The sequence below is a fragment of the Nesoenas mayeri genome, assembly GCF_963082525.1.
Source record: "Nesoenas mayeri genome assembly, chromosome: 2".
NCBI lineage: Eukaryota > Metazoa > Chordata > Aves > Columbiformes > Columbidae > Nesoenas > Nesoenas mayeri.
The window spans coordinates 96,739,476-96,752,708 of record NC_137543.1 but is presented as its reverse complement, the minus strand read 5'-3'; the positions used below and the strand labels follow the sequence as shown (position 1 = coordinate 96,752,708).

Sequence of the window (13,233 nt, the reverse complement as noted above, 5' to 3'; positions counted from 1 at the left end):
TTTCCATAGACGCTCCCCTGTTGCGCCTGCGCAGTGCCACTTGGTGAATTTGAGGAGGGGTCTTTGGGGGTCTTTGGATGAAGGCTCCTTCAGCTTCATCACAGTGAACTTTTTACCTTTGGCTCATTCTGTTGAATTGACTTGGACCCAAGCTGCCAAGTTGAATGAAACCAGACTGGCGCCCCCTTTTGCTGTAAATCTTCGTTATCTTGTCTCCTCAAGTTTACAGCTAAACTGCATTTTTCACAGGGACAAGTCTGGACAAGTCCTGGGCCACACTGAGGGTCTCCCTTTGTGTCTTGCAGAAATCCAGGGGGACATGGTGATTGCAAAAGACCAACAAGTTTTGACAACCCTGGGCCATGATTAAGGGATCTCAACTTTTCCCCTTTGTTTGCCAAGCTGGGCATATCAGGAGATGGGGCTATGTGCCCTCCAGCACATCCTCCATCTCCTGTCGGTCAGCCAGCCTGGATCTGTGGCTCCTTAGCTCGTCACTGATGTGCAGATTGCAGTGCCTCCTGCTCTGAATGTGTCTTCTTCTGGCTGAACTAGTCACAATGTTTTCAGCCATGATCCTTATCAATGCTCAACACCTCCTTCGTGGGTCTTCTAGCACTCCAGTATGGATCACAGAATGGATGGGCTTGTAAGGGACCTCTGGAAACCATCTAGTCCAAGCCACCTGCTAAAGCAGGTTCACCCAGAGCAGATCACACAGGAATGTGTACACAAAGTGACATCAGGCAGATACGTTATTGGAATATTGTCTTGCGTGCTGCTGGGCCAAGAAGTGACACGAGCGCCATGTAAACACGGGCAGTGATGGCTCCTGGTCAGCAGTCACAGGTTGGCCTCAGTAATTGCTGTGAGATTAATCCCACACAGGAGCAACAGTATATGCTTCTGCCTTGTCAGCCTTATGAACAGGGCAAGTGGAGGGGAAAAATGCTCTTCTGTTAACTTCAAGTCATCATCTATGCTATCTGCAGCAATAATAGATTCTAACATCAAAAAAACCCTCCTCATTATGCATCTGTTAGTAAAACTGAGAAGAATTGCATCAGATCTAGCGTACAATTGTATGTACCGAGCCCGTGGCTTCAGTACAAGTAAGCTGGGAATCTAGAAGCTGCAGGAAAATTTGTTGACCAAAACGGGTAACTTTGATTTTTTATTTCCCCCATTAACCGTTTTCCCCCCCTTCCTATTTTCCCATCCCTCTTTAGGCTCATAACCTTGCAAAGGCTATTGCAGCAGCTCCCACATTTCTTCTGAAGCATCCAGATGCTGAAATGAGGCAGAGAAATGTGGCCTACTGTCAGAGCAGACCTGAGGCTGAGGAGCAAATTAGAGACCTGGAGACAGAAGCTTACAAGGTATGCTTTTTATTCAGAGCCTGGTCTTTGGGAACCCTTCTATCATTCCTCTGATGGGGTGAGATTCAAGGGTCTTGTTTGCTTACATGTCCTCTGCTCCTCCTCTCCTTCCCCTCTTGCTGTTTCTTCCGTCACCTCTGTTGTGTCTTCTTGTTGCATTCAGTAATTCTCATCTCTGGCATTTTGTTTCTTCTTCCCAGGTTTGGTCAGGAAATCGTAACAGAGCTGTAGGAAGAAGTACTGGAAGTAAGGCTGGACTGGCAACAAATCCACACTGTGTTTTGGCAAAAAAGGGACACGGTTAGGTTGATTACTCCCCTGTCCTGTAGACGACAGGGACTGATTTGGGGCCAGCACCCCAAAGGCTTCCTCCCAAGGGTGCTGGGTGGGGTTGGGGTGGGCGGGGCTGCACACACGTGGCTCTGTCACCCCCGTGTCACAATGCTAGCACCCGGGAACACAGCACTCACAATGCCCCGAGCAGGATCAAAAGGAGCAGCCGGGTCCCGTGTCCAGTGCCAGAGCTGGCCCGGGGGCAGCCCCAACACATCCCGGAGGGAGGAAGCACTTGAGGAGCTGCTAGAACCACAGGGCAGGGGCTGAGGGAGGAAGAGCTTGCATGAGGCTGCTGGAGGTTCTCCATTGCAAGGTGATCTGCTGCCACCTTCCAAGCTCAGCTCATGGATGGAAATCCTTTTGAGCTGGATAGCAGTGGAGAGACTAAGGGAATTTCTTCTGTGCTTGCAACACCCACTGGTGTCCCACCATGAGCAGGAAGGATTCTTGCCCCCAAGGTCCATCAGCTCAGAGGCATTTGGGCACTCTCGGAAGTCCGGGAGATGGCTCCAGCTCAAGGGAGGATAGCATAGGACAGGCTAGGGCTTGGGCAGGTCCTGGGGGGCGTGAGCAGCCTGTGGGACAAGGAGCCAGGTCTGGCTCACATGCTCAGGGAACAGCCGATCGCCAGCACTGGGGTCAGGAAGGAATTTTTTCCCCCGGGGCAGATTGGCACTGGTCCCCGGGGTTTTTTGCCTTCCTCTGCAGCATTGAGCATGACCGCTTTGCAGAGCTCCTCTGGGCCCTTTTGGCTCGGTTCCTGCCTGCTGCTCAAGCACCAGGAAGATGGCCTCTCGTGCCCTGCAGCTGGGGGGAGGAAGGCTTTTTTTCCCCACACGTGGGACAGCAAGCGTCTCTGGGGGTTTTTTGCCTTCCTCTGCAGCACTGAGCACGGCCCCTTGCCACGGCTTCTTTGGGCCATTTGGGCTGGGCATGTTTAAGGAATACAAGGAATTGGATTAAACGTTGCTTATCCATAGAAAAAGCGTAAGTTATTTATTTCATCCCTCTATCGCAATCACCACTTCTGCCCCCTACTCCGACTTTCCTCTACTCTGGAAGCTATAAAAAGCTCGCCCTAAAACAGCATGGAAGGGAATACCAGTCTCATCTAAGGGCCTGTCCAGTCTCACCAAAGGAAATACCAGCTTGGCCTCACCAAGAGAATACCAGCACCCTGAGGACCCTCACTCTGAACCAGACATGGGAGGATGCTGCGCTCCTGACTCCAGCATCCTCGCTGTGGAACACCAAGGCTACACATCATCGTACAAGTCCCGTCATCCACACTGCGGGGCCCTAAAAGACCTGATCCCTCACTCTTTTCTTTCTTCCTTTCTCTCTGCTCTTTCCTTCTCTCCTTTTTTCTATACCCTCATTTCTTTGTCTCTCCTTCCATATATATATACATATATATAAATATATATATGTATTTATATATGTCACTCTGTCTTTCTCTCTCCCTTATACCTTAGTTTTCCTTCTTTCTCTACCACTCTCTTTCCCTTTTGAACATATAAGGATAACACCATCTTTAAGCTCTGCTGTTAATTTCTGGTTAAATTTCATATTCATATATACTGATGGTTGCCAAAATACCGCTTGTAGTAGGATTTTCGCTGTTAATGTGCTGATAAGTTCTGTTATACTTTGCCAAGTCACCATTTGCTGTAACCAATATCTCAACAAGTTCTTTTAGTAAAACTCACAATTGAATTGGACCCCGGAGGTGATTGTCTGCCATTCACTTCACATAACCGCGCAGAATTAACCCAGAGTTAACTTGCACCTGGTCTCATCTGTTGAGTCAGGGCTCATCCCCTCTGTTGGGATGGGACAGGAGGGTTTGTGTTTGGATGAAACCTCAGCAGCTTTGCAGGCTTTGAACCCTCACACCCTACATGCCCTGTGCCACTTTGCCTGCTCATAGCTGCACTCTTGAGGGAGGGAACAGCACACTCGAGAGCAGCTGCAGGGACATTTTCTCCCCATGCTCCCCTTTATTGTCATCTGGTTCACTTCCTTCCTCTCTTTCCTCCTCCATGATAGTTGCCCCTTGCTGGCTGCTGCCAAGCGTTCTTGCCCACTCAATGTCAGCTTGTCTCTTGACTTGTAGAATCACAGAATCATTTTGGTTGGAGGAGACCCTCAAGATCATTGAGTCCAACCAGAACCTAATTTGTTTAGATTGCGTGATGACAATCTATACCACTGACTCCTTGAAGGGGTTTTCATTTCTGTCCCGATTGCCTTCTCCAGCATTTTTCAATACATAAATTTAAAAAAAAAACAATTAAAAAGAAATTAGATTTGATTGGAACATCGTGTTGATTTTGGCCCCAAAGACTTTGTTTCCTAGAAATAAGTTGGGTCGTCATCAGAACGCTTTGAAGATTTCTAGCCAGTGTAGAACTATTGCATTGCGTTGTTTTTAACACAATTCTCTGCATGTTCCAGTGCGTGCATTTAATTTCTACTTCACTCAGAATTTTAAAAACAGTCTTAAACTGAAGAGAGCTTTCAGGCTTGGTAGAGAAAAAGAGCAGATCTTGACTCCACGGTCTGCAGACATCGCTCTAAAGACAGTTTCTGTGCATCCAAATGCTGTTAATCCTTGTTAATATGATGATGCTTGTGTGATGACCACGGAAACGCACAGGGGGGCAGCAATGAGGAAAGAAGAACCTTGAAAGATAGTCCAGTGCTGCTCACATCCCAAAGGAGGAGGATCAGTTTTCCGTATCACTCCTTACAAATGCTTGTCTAATTTGTTCTTTAAAAAAATCCTTATTACTGCTGTTGCAAAGGTTGCTACATACCCTACGTTTTTTAGGTTTTTAACTTAAGCCTCATTATTCTGTGTCCTGTGTGCAGTGGATGTACACAAATGCTTTTCTTCATAGCTACCTTTTAGATGTTTAAACACACTTGTTTCTCTTCACTATTGCCCTATTGACTTTCTGTAGAATCCCAGAAGTTGTACTACACCCTTCTTGAAAGGCAAGACATCATCTAGAGGGTTCAACAGCTAATATGTCCAAATACAATGCTGCAAAAATAATGCGTGGATGTACTATCTGAAGTGTCATGTGTGATGAGGAATCACTAGGTGTTGTAATCAGTGAGAAATGGTTCATAAAAACTAGGTGGCAGAAAGAGGCCATGAGGCTGGCCTACTGTTCTTCAAGCTTGCGGTGCAGCTCCGTGGGCTTTGGATGACTAAAGGAAAGCAGGAGGCACAGGGGAGAACTGCTGCTGGATCTTCATGAAAGATGGGAAATGATTTGGAGAGAGGTTTTCACAGTCAGACATGCAAGTCAGGAGCCCAGTTCCAAGTTGCCTGTGTACTTCCCTCGCTTGTGTAACTTTGTGTATTGTCCAGAAGTTTTCATTGCAAAGTTAAGAAAGTTACACTTGTATGATAGGTGATGTCATGATCTCATAATAACAGTTGTAATAAAAGTAATGGAAAATGTCAGTATTCAAAACAGAGCCGTGATAAATGATCAACAAACTTCTACAACTGTGGCTTACTGTGCCCTCCACGTTACAGCTGTCATTAGTCATTGATGCTGGTTCCTCAGACTTTGAGCTGTAGTATCTGCTTTTTTTCAGGGTGTGTTCTGAAGTTGCTGATGGCACTGCCTTAGTCCTTTGGCTAAAAAGTGTAGCAAATATTTTGTGGATTATCAGTATGAGCAGCAGTCAAACAGCATTCTTTTCAAACCACTAGGGAAGAAAGTTGCACCAGTTCATCTCAGTTCCCTAATACCAAAGATCTTTTCCACATTTATTGATCCTTTTGGATTTTGCTCCTTCTTTAAGATCAGTCGATGTCTGGAGGGAACCGTCACATCTTTGAAAACTCCTTGTAGCTATGGAAAAGAGATTTGTTGACTTCCTTGGGTGATAAGTAGACACTGCAGAAATGAGATGCCGCTCATCTCTAAGTCCGAGATGGGAATTAGGAAGGAATGTGTTACTGGAAAATAACATAGAACTGGGCCCCTTGAGACAGAAATATGTTGATGAAATCGTGTAGTGTTATTAACCAAGACATAGCGACTCTTTGGCCAAGGAACAAACAGATCCTGTGCTAAAATAGTGTTAGTTCCAGGTAATTCTCAACAGTCTCTCCAAGCAATGGATCTACCTTGCAAATGAGATAAAGTGGACCTAAATAGTGAAACAATAGGGGCTGTTTTTCTTCCCCCGGTTCAAAATCGACACAGCAGAGCCCATATAGTTTTCAAATCAGCAGCAGCTCCCTCACCTGCTTGCTATCATACAGAGCAGAATCTGTACTCTCTCCTTCCGTACGGCTCCTGAAAGAAACTTGGTTGCACTTGTTCACTTGTTGGAAAGAATAGGATGTTGATCAAGTGCAACTGTAGCAAATACTTTCTTTGTTTAAACAATTTAGAATTTTCCTGTGTTGATTCTCATAAGAAAAATTTAAACAGTGCAATATTTTTCAGGTACGGAGCCCTCAGGGCTCTCTCAGGGCTTGTCATGCAGACCTCCAGGCATAACAAAGCAGAATTCTCCTCTCTCCTCTCCCCTCCCCTCCCCTCCCCTCCCCTCCCCTCCCCTCCCCTCCCCTCCCCTCCCCTCCCCTCCCTTTCCACTTCCCCTTCCCCTTCCCCTTCCCCTTCCCCTTTCCCTTCCCCTCTTCTCTCTCCTTTCTTCTCTCTTCTCTCATCTCTCTTCTCTCTTCTCACTCTTCCCTCAAAACCACTTTCCAGGACACAAAATACAATGGATACAAAGTGTTTCTATTTTATTTTATATTATTTATTTTATTTTATTTTATTTTATTTTATTTTATTTTATTTCATTTTATTTCATTTTATTTTATTTTATTTTATTTTATTTTATTTTATTTTATTTTATTTTATTATTTTCATTTACTTCCGTTTCTCACTCTTTTTCAGAGCCAATGCTAACAATCCTTAACACAAGCCCACGTGTAGCCAGGAGTAGGCTGAGGCAAAAGTAGAAGAAGGAGAAGAAGTTGATGATGGCTGTGATACCGTGGGATGTTTTCCAGAGCTACGTGACACGTAGCGATGACAAGCAGACTTTTTGCCTTGCACACCTGTTTTGCTGCTGTACTTCTTGGGCAGGGTGCACGAGAAGCGCTCTGGTCCCTGCCAGGCTCTGGTGTTGCCCACAGGGAGAGCTGCCGAGTGGCAGCTGCGCATGGTGCAGCCAGGCTGGAGGCCTTCCAAGCAGGGGCTGTTTTGGTGGAGGGAGGTTTTTGGGTTTGGTAGCTTGGTTGAGGTTGTTGAGGTGGTTGGAGGTGGTTTGTTTGGGGCAGGTTGTTCTTTGAGGGTGGTTGTGAGAAGCTGGTTGTTGAAGGCTGGTGGGTTTAGGTAGCTTGATGTAGGTGATTTTTGGTTGAAGTTGTTTTCTGTTGGTTGTTTTAGGTGGGGTATGTGAAGTTGTTTTTGTGGAGGTTGTTTGAGGTTGGTGTAGGTGGTTTGATTGAGGTTGTTTAGATGATTGGGGGTTGGGTGGTTTAGGTTGGTTCTTTGAGGTTGGTTTGATTTTCTTCTGTTCTTTTCAGTAGGCAGTTTAGGTAGGTTCATGGATGTTGTTAGAGGTTGGTTTAGTTGTATTTAGGTAGTTTGGAGGAGGTGATTTGATTTGGGTAGGCTGTTGGAGGTTGTTGAGGTGTTTTGTGGTGGCTCAGGTTGACTAGGTGGTTTAGTTTGGGTTTTTTGGTAGGTTTGGTTTTGGTTGTTTGGTGGTTGAGGTTTTTTTGGTCACTTGGCTTAAGTAGGTTGAGGTTGTTTGGGGTTTGTTGTTTTCAGTTGTTTTGTGCTGTCTGAGGCTGGTTGTGTGTTTGTAGGTTGTCTGTTTCTCAGAGGCTTCATGTTGTTGTAGCTGGGTTCTTGGAGGTCATTGAAGGTTGTTTGTATTTTGGTTTTGGTTAGTTGCTTGAGGTTGCTTGAGGTTGGTTCAGGTAGTATGCTGTAGATTGTTGAAGGTTCTTTTTAGGTTGTTGATGGCTGGTGGAATGGAGATTTTGAAGCTAGATTGGTTGACGTTCTTGAAGGTTGGTTGGTTGCAGTTATTTAAGGTTAATTTAGGTGATTTTTGGTTGAAGGTGTCTTCCCTTGGTTGTTTTAAGTGGCGTATCTGAAGCTGTTTTCGTTGAGGCCGTTTTCAGTAGTTTGGTTTAGGTTTGTTTAGATGATTTTAAGTTGGTTGGTTGGTTGGTTGGTTATTTTAGGTTGTTTCTTTTCAGTAAGCAGTTTAGGTGGGTTGGTGGATGTCTGTGTTTTCAGGTAGGTTGGTTTAGGCAGGTTTGGTTTAGATTGTTTAGGCTGCTTGGAGGGTTTCTGTTGAGATTGGCTCAGGCTGTTTGGTTTAGGTTGGTTTAGTTACTTTTTGGTAGGTTGTTTTAGGCAGTGTTATTTATGTTGCACGTTTTGAAGATGGGTTCCTTCAGGCTGGGATGGTTTAGATTGGTTGTTGAGGGTGCTTTAGGTGCTATGGTTAGATTGACATTGTGTTTTATTGGTTTTAGGTTGTGTCTGGATGATTTGGATGTGACTGCAATCTGGCTGGGACATGTGTCCCCCCACTAATCACCAGGCTGGATTGGGCTGTTTCTGCTGTCTCAGCAGATGTCCCCTTCCTCCTTCCCTGCTCCACGTGTTTCCCTCCCTTGCTCAGAGAGGACGACCTTCCCCGCTAGAGGTGAACCATTGCTAGGTCAAGAGGATACGGTAGTTTTAGCTTAGTTGTTGACATTTACGTGATTTAGATTGGTTTTTAGCGTGGTCATTGTAGGCTGGTTTCAGTGGTTCTGTTTAGCTTTGGGTTGTTTGCTTTAGGTCATTTTGGTCAGGTTATGTCATTTGGTTTCATATTTTTGAGGTTGGTTTAGATGGGTTGATTTAGGTAGTTTTATCCTTTGTCAGATTGTTTTGAAGTTGTTTGAGATTGTTTAATGGTTGTTTTAGCTTAAGATTGGTTGGTTTGGGTTTGGTTACAGGTTGCTTAAGGTTGGCTGAGAAATGCTGGTTTCTGTAGTTTTAGATTGTTTTAGGAAGGATTTTTTAGATCATTTGGTTTGTGTAGGTTTGTTTTAGGGTGTTTAGGTTGGTTTCTTTTGTTTGGTTTAGGTTGGTTTAGGTAATTTGTTGTAGATTAAGGTTCTGTTTAGGTTGTTGTTGGCTGATTGAAGTTTTTTAAGGCAGACTGGTTTAGGTTGTTTAAGGTTGGTTTAGGTGAGTTGTTCTATGCTGGTTTAGGTAGACTGTTCTAGCTAAGTTTAGGGCCACCTCGTGGAGCAGCAGGCGCCCAGCCCAAATGGCCCAAAGAAGCCGTGGCAAGGGGCCGTGCTCAACGCTGCAGAGGAAGGCAAAAAACCCCCGGGGACCAGTGCCAATCTGCCCCGGGGGAAAAAATTCCTTCCTGACCCCAGTGCTGGCGATCGGCTGTTCCCTGAGCATGTGAGCCAGACCTGGCTCCTTGTCCCACAGGCTGCTCACGCCCCCCAGGACCTGCCCAAGCCCTAGCCTGTCCTATGCTATCCTCCCTTGAGCTGGAGCCATCTCCCGGACTTCCGAGAGTGCCCAAATGCCTCTGAGCTGATGGACCTTGGGGGCAAGAATCCTTCCTGCTCATGGTGGGACACCAGTGGGTGTTCCAAGCACAGAAGAAATTCCTTTGGTCTCTCCACTGCTATCCAGCTCAAAAGGATTTCCATCCATGAGCTGAGCTTGGAAGGTGGCAGCAGATCACCTTGCAGTGGAGAACCTCCAGCAGCCTCATGCAAGCTCTTCCTCCCTCAGCCCCTGCCCTGTGGTTCCAGCAGCTCCTCAAGTGCTTCCTCCCTCCGGGATGTGTTGGGGCTGCCCCCGGGCCAGCTCTGGCACTGGACACGGGACCCGGCTGCTCCTTTTGATCCTGCTCGGGGCATTGTGAGTGCTGCGTTGCCGGGTGCTGGCATTGTGACACGGGGGTGACAGAGCCACGCGTGTGCAGCCCCGCCCACCCCAACCCCGCCCAGCACCCTTGGGAGGAAGCCTTTGGGGTGCTGGCCCCAAATCAGTCCCTGTCGTCTACAGGACAGGGGAGTAATCAACCTAACCGTGTCCCTTTTTTGCCAAAACACAGTGTGGATTTGTTGCCAGTCCAGCCTTACTTCCAGTACTTCTTCCTACAGCCCTGTTACGATTTCCTGACCAAATCTGGGAAGAAGAAACAAAATGCAAGAGATGAGAATTACTGAATGCAACAGGAAGGCACAACAGAGGTGACGGAGGAAACAGCAAGAGGGGAAGGAGAGGAGGAGCAGAGGACATGTAAGCAAACAAGACCCTTGAATCTCACCCCATCAGAGGTATGATAGAAGGGTTCCCAAAGACCAGGCTTTGAATAAAAGCATACCGCCTAAACTTCTGTCTCCAGGTCTCTAATTTGCTCACAGCCTCAGGTCTGCTCTGACAGTAGGCCACATTTCTCTGCCTCATTTCAGCATCTGGATGCTTCAGAAGAAATGTGAGATCTGCTGCAATAGCCTTTGCAAGGTTATGAGCCTAAAGAGGGATGGGAAAATAGGAAGGGGGGGAAAACGGTTAATGGGGGAAATAAAAAATCTAAGTTACCCGTTTTGGTCAACAAATTTTCCTGCAACTTCTAGATTCCCAGTTTACTTGTACTGAAGCCACGGTCTCGGCAGATACAATTGTACACTAGATCTGATACAATTCTTCTCAGTTTTACTAACAGATGCATAATGAGGAGGGTTTTTTTGATGTTAGAATCTATTATTGCTGCAGATAGCATAGATGATGACTTGAAGTTAACAAAAGAGCATTTTTCCCCCCCACTTGACCTGTTCATAAGGCTGACAAGGCAGAAGCATATACTGTTGCTCCTGTGTGGGATTAATCTCACAGCAATTACTGAGGCCAACCTGTGACTGCTGACCAGGAGCCATCACTGCCCGTGTTTACATGGCGTTCGTGTCACTTCCTGGCTCGGCAGCACACAAGACAATATTCCAATAACGTATCTGTGTGATGGTGTTACACAGTTCGAGCCAACGGCAGGGACTTGTGTGTGATCTGCTGCAATAGCTTTTGGAAGGTCGTGAGCCTAAACAGGGGTGGGAAGAAGAGGAAAGGGGAAAGAAAAAGTTAACTGGGAAAAAAAATCCAAGTTTCCCGCTTTCTGTCAACAAACTTTCCTGCAGCCTCTATGTTCCCCAGCTGACATCTAGGGAAGCCACAGTCTCAGCAGATACAATGTTACACTAGAACTGATCCAAATCTTTCCTGTTTTTTTATTAGGTGCATCACTAGGAGCATGTTTCCTTTAATGTTAAAAGCTGTTATTGTAGCAGATCACATCATAGTGATTGTACGTTCAGAAGAAGACTTTTTCTCCCTTCCTCCCGTACTGCATTTCTATTATTTACAGAGGGAGAGAGACAGAAAAAGTCTGAAGGATTTGTAAAATTTGCTGAGACTTAGAGGGCAAATCTTGATGTGGAAGGACCATTCAGCCAGCCAGCCACAGTCCAGGAGGTTCCTCCAGTGCATTGATGATATCTTCATCATGCAGATGGTGGAGGAGCCGACTAGGAGAGGTGCAGTGCTGGATCTCATCCTCACTAACAAGAAGGGGCTGGTCGAAGCAGTAAAGGTTGAGGGCTGCCTGGCTTGCAGTGACCACGAGATGGTGGAGTTCAGTAACTTGTGTGGCAGGAACAGAATAGAAAGTAGAATTGCAAGCCTGGACTTTAGCAGGGCTAACTTTGGCCTTTTCAAGCAATTGCTGGGGGAAATCCCATGGGCAAGACTGCTTGAGGAAAAGGGGCCCAAGAGAGCTGGATTGCATTCAGTGATTGCTTCATCCACACTCATGATCAGAGCATCCCCACATGTAGGAAGTCAAGGAAGGGAGCCAGGAGGCCTGCGTGTTTGAATAGGGATCTGTTGGGTATGCTGAAGCAGAAGAGGAGAGTTCACAGGTCATGGAAGCAGGGGCTGGCCCCTTGGGAGGAATATAAGGCTGCTGTTAGAGGATGTAGGAAGGCAGCTAGGATAGCCAAGGCCTCCTTAGAATTACAGCTGGCGAGAGGCGTCAAGGACAGCAAAAAGAACTTTTTCAAATACATAGCAGATAAAACTAATACCAGAGGCAATGTAGGCCCACTGAGGAATGGGGTGGGTGCCCTGGTGGCAGAAGATACAGAGAAGGCAGAATTTCTGAACGCCTTCTTTGTCTCTGTCTACTCTGCTGGAGGCTGTCCTGGGAAGCCCTGTACCCCTGAGACCCTGGATGAAGCCACGTCAATGGAGGAGTTTGCTTTAGTCGATGAGGACTGGGTTAGGGAGCAATTAAATAGTCTGGACATCCATAAACCCATGGGTCCAGATGGGATGCATCCGCGGGTGCTGAGGGAGCTGGCTGAGGTCATTGCTGGACCGCTCTCCATCATCTTTGCCAAGTCTTGGGAAACGGGAGAGGTGCCCGAGGATTGGAGGAAAGCAAATGTCACTCCAGTCTTCAAAAAGGGCAAGAAGGAGGACCCGGGTAATTATAGACTGGTCAGCCTCACCTCTGTCCCTGGGAAAGTAATGGAATAGCTTATCCTTTGTGCCATCTCAAGGCACATCAAGGATAAGAGGGTTATTAGGGGCAGTCAGCATGGCTTTACCAAGGGTAAGTCATGCTTGACCAACCTCATAGCCTTTTATGAGAATGTAACAAGGTGGATGGATGGTGGCAGAGCCGTGGATGTGGTCTACCTTGACTTCAGTAAAGCCTTTGACACAGTCTCCCACAGCATCCTCACAGCTAAGTTGCGGAGGTGTGGTCTAGACAATAGAGTAGTGAGGTGGGTTACAAACTGGCTTAAGGAGAGAAGCCAGAGAGTGGTAGTCATTGGTGCGGAGTCTAGTTGGAGGCCAGTATCTAGTGGAGTGCCTCAGGGGTCAGTACTGGGGCCAATATTATTCAATATATTCATTAACGATTTAGACGAGGGAATAGAGTGCACTATCAGCAAGCTTGCTGATGACACTAAGCTGGGAGGAGTGGCTGACACGCCAGAAGGCTGTGCTGCCATCCAGCCAGACCTAGACAGGCTGGAGAGTTGGGCGGCGAATAACCTAATGAAATTTAACAAGGGAAAGTGTAGAGTCCTGCATCTGGGCAGGAACAACCCCAGGTTCCAGTATTGGTTGGGAAATTACATATTAGAGAGCAGTGTAGGGGAAAGGGACCTGGGGGTCCTGGTGGACAACAGGATGACCATGAGCCAGCACTGTGCCTTTGTGGCCAGGAAGGCCAATGGCATCCTGGGATGTATTAGAAGGGGGGTGGTTAGTAGATCAAGAGAGGTCCTCCTTCCCCTCTACTCTGCCCTGGTAAGACCCCATCTGGAATATTGTGTCCAGTTCTGGGCCCCTCAGTTCAAGAAGGACAGGGAACTGCTGGAGAGGGTCCAGCGTAGGGCAGCCAAGATGATACATAAGGGAGAGGAGCACCT

General features: G+C 46.8%; 1 long non-coding RNA gene across 1 annotated transcript in view; it reads right to left on the bottom strand.

Annotated features, from left to right (window-relative positions):
• The window catches only part of LOC308037395, a 293,259-nt gene that overhangs the window by 50,165 nt on the left and 229,861 nt on the right, over positions 1–13,233 (bottom strand). The window lies entirely within an intron of this gene.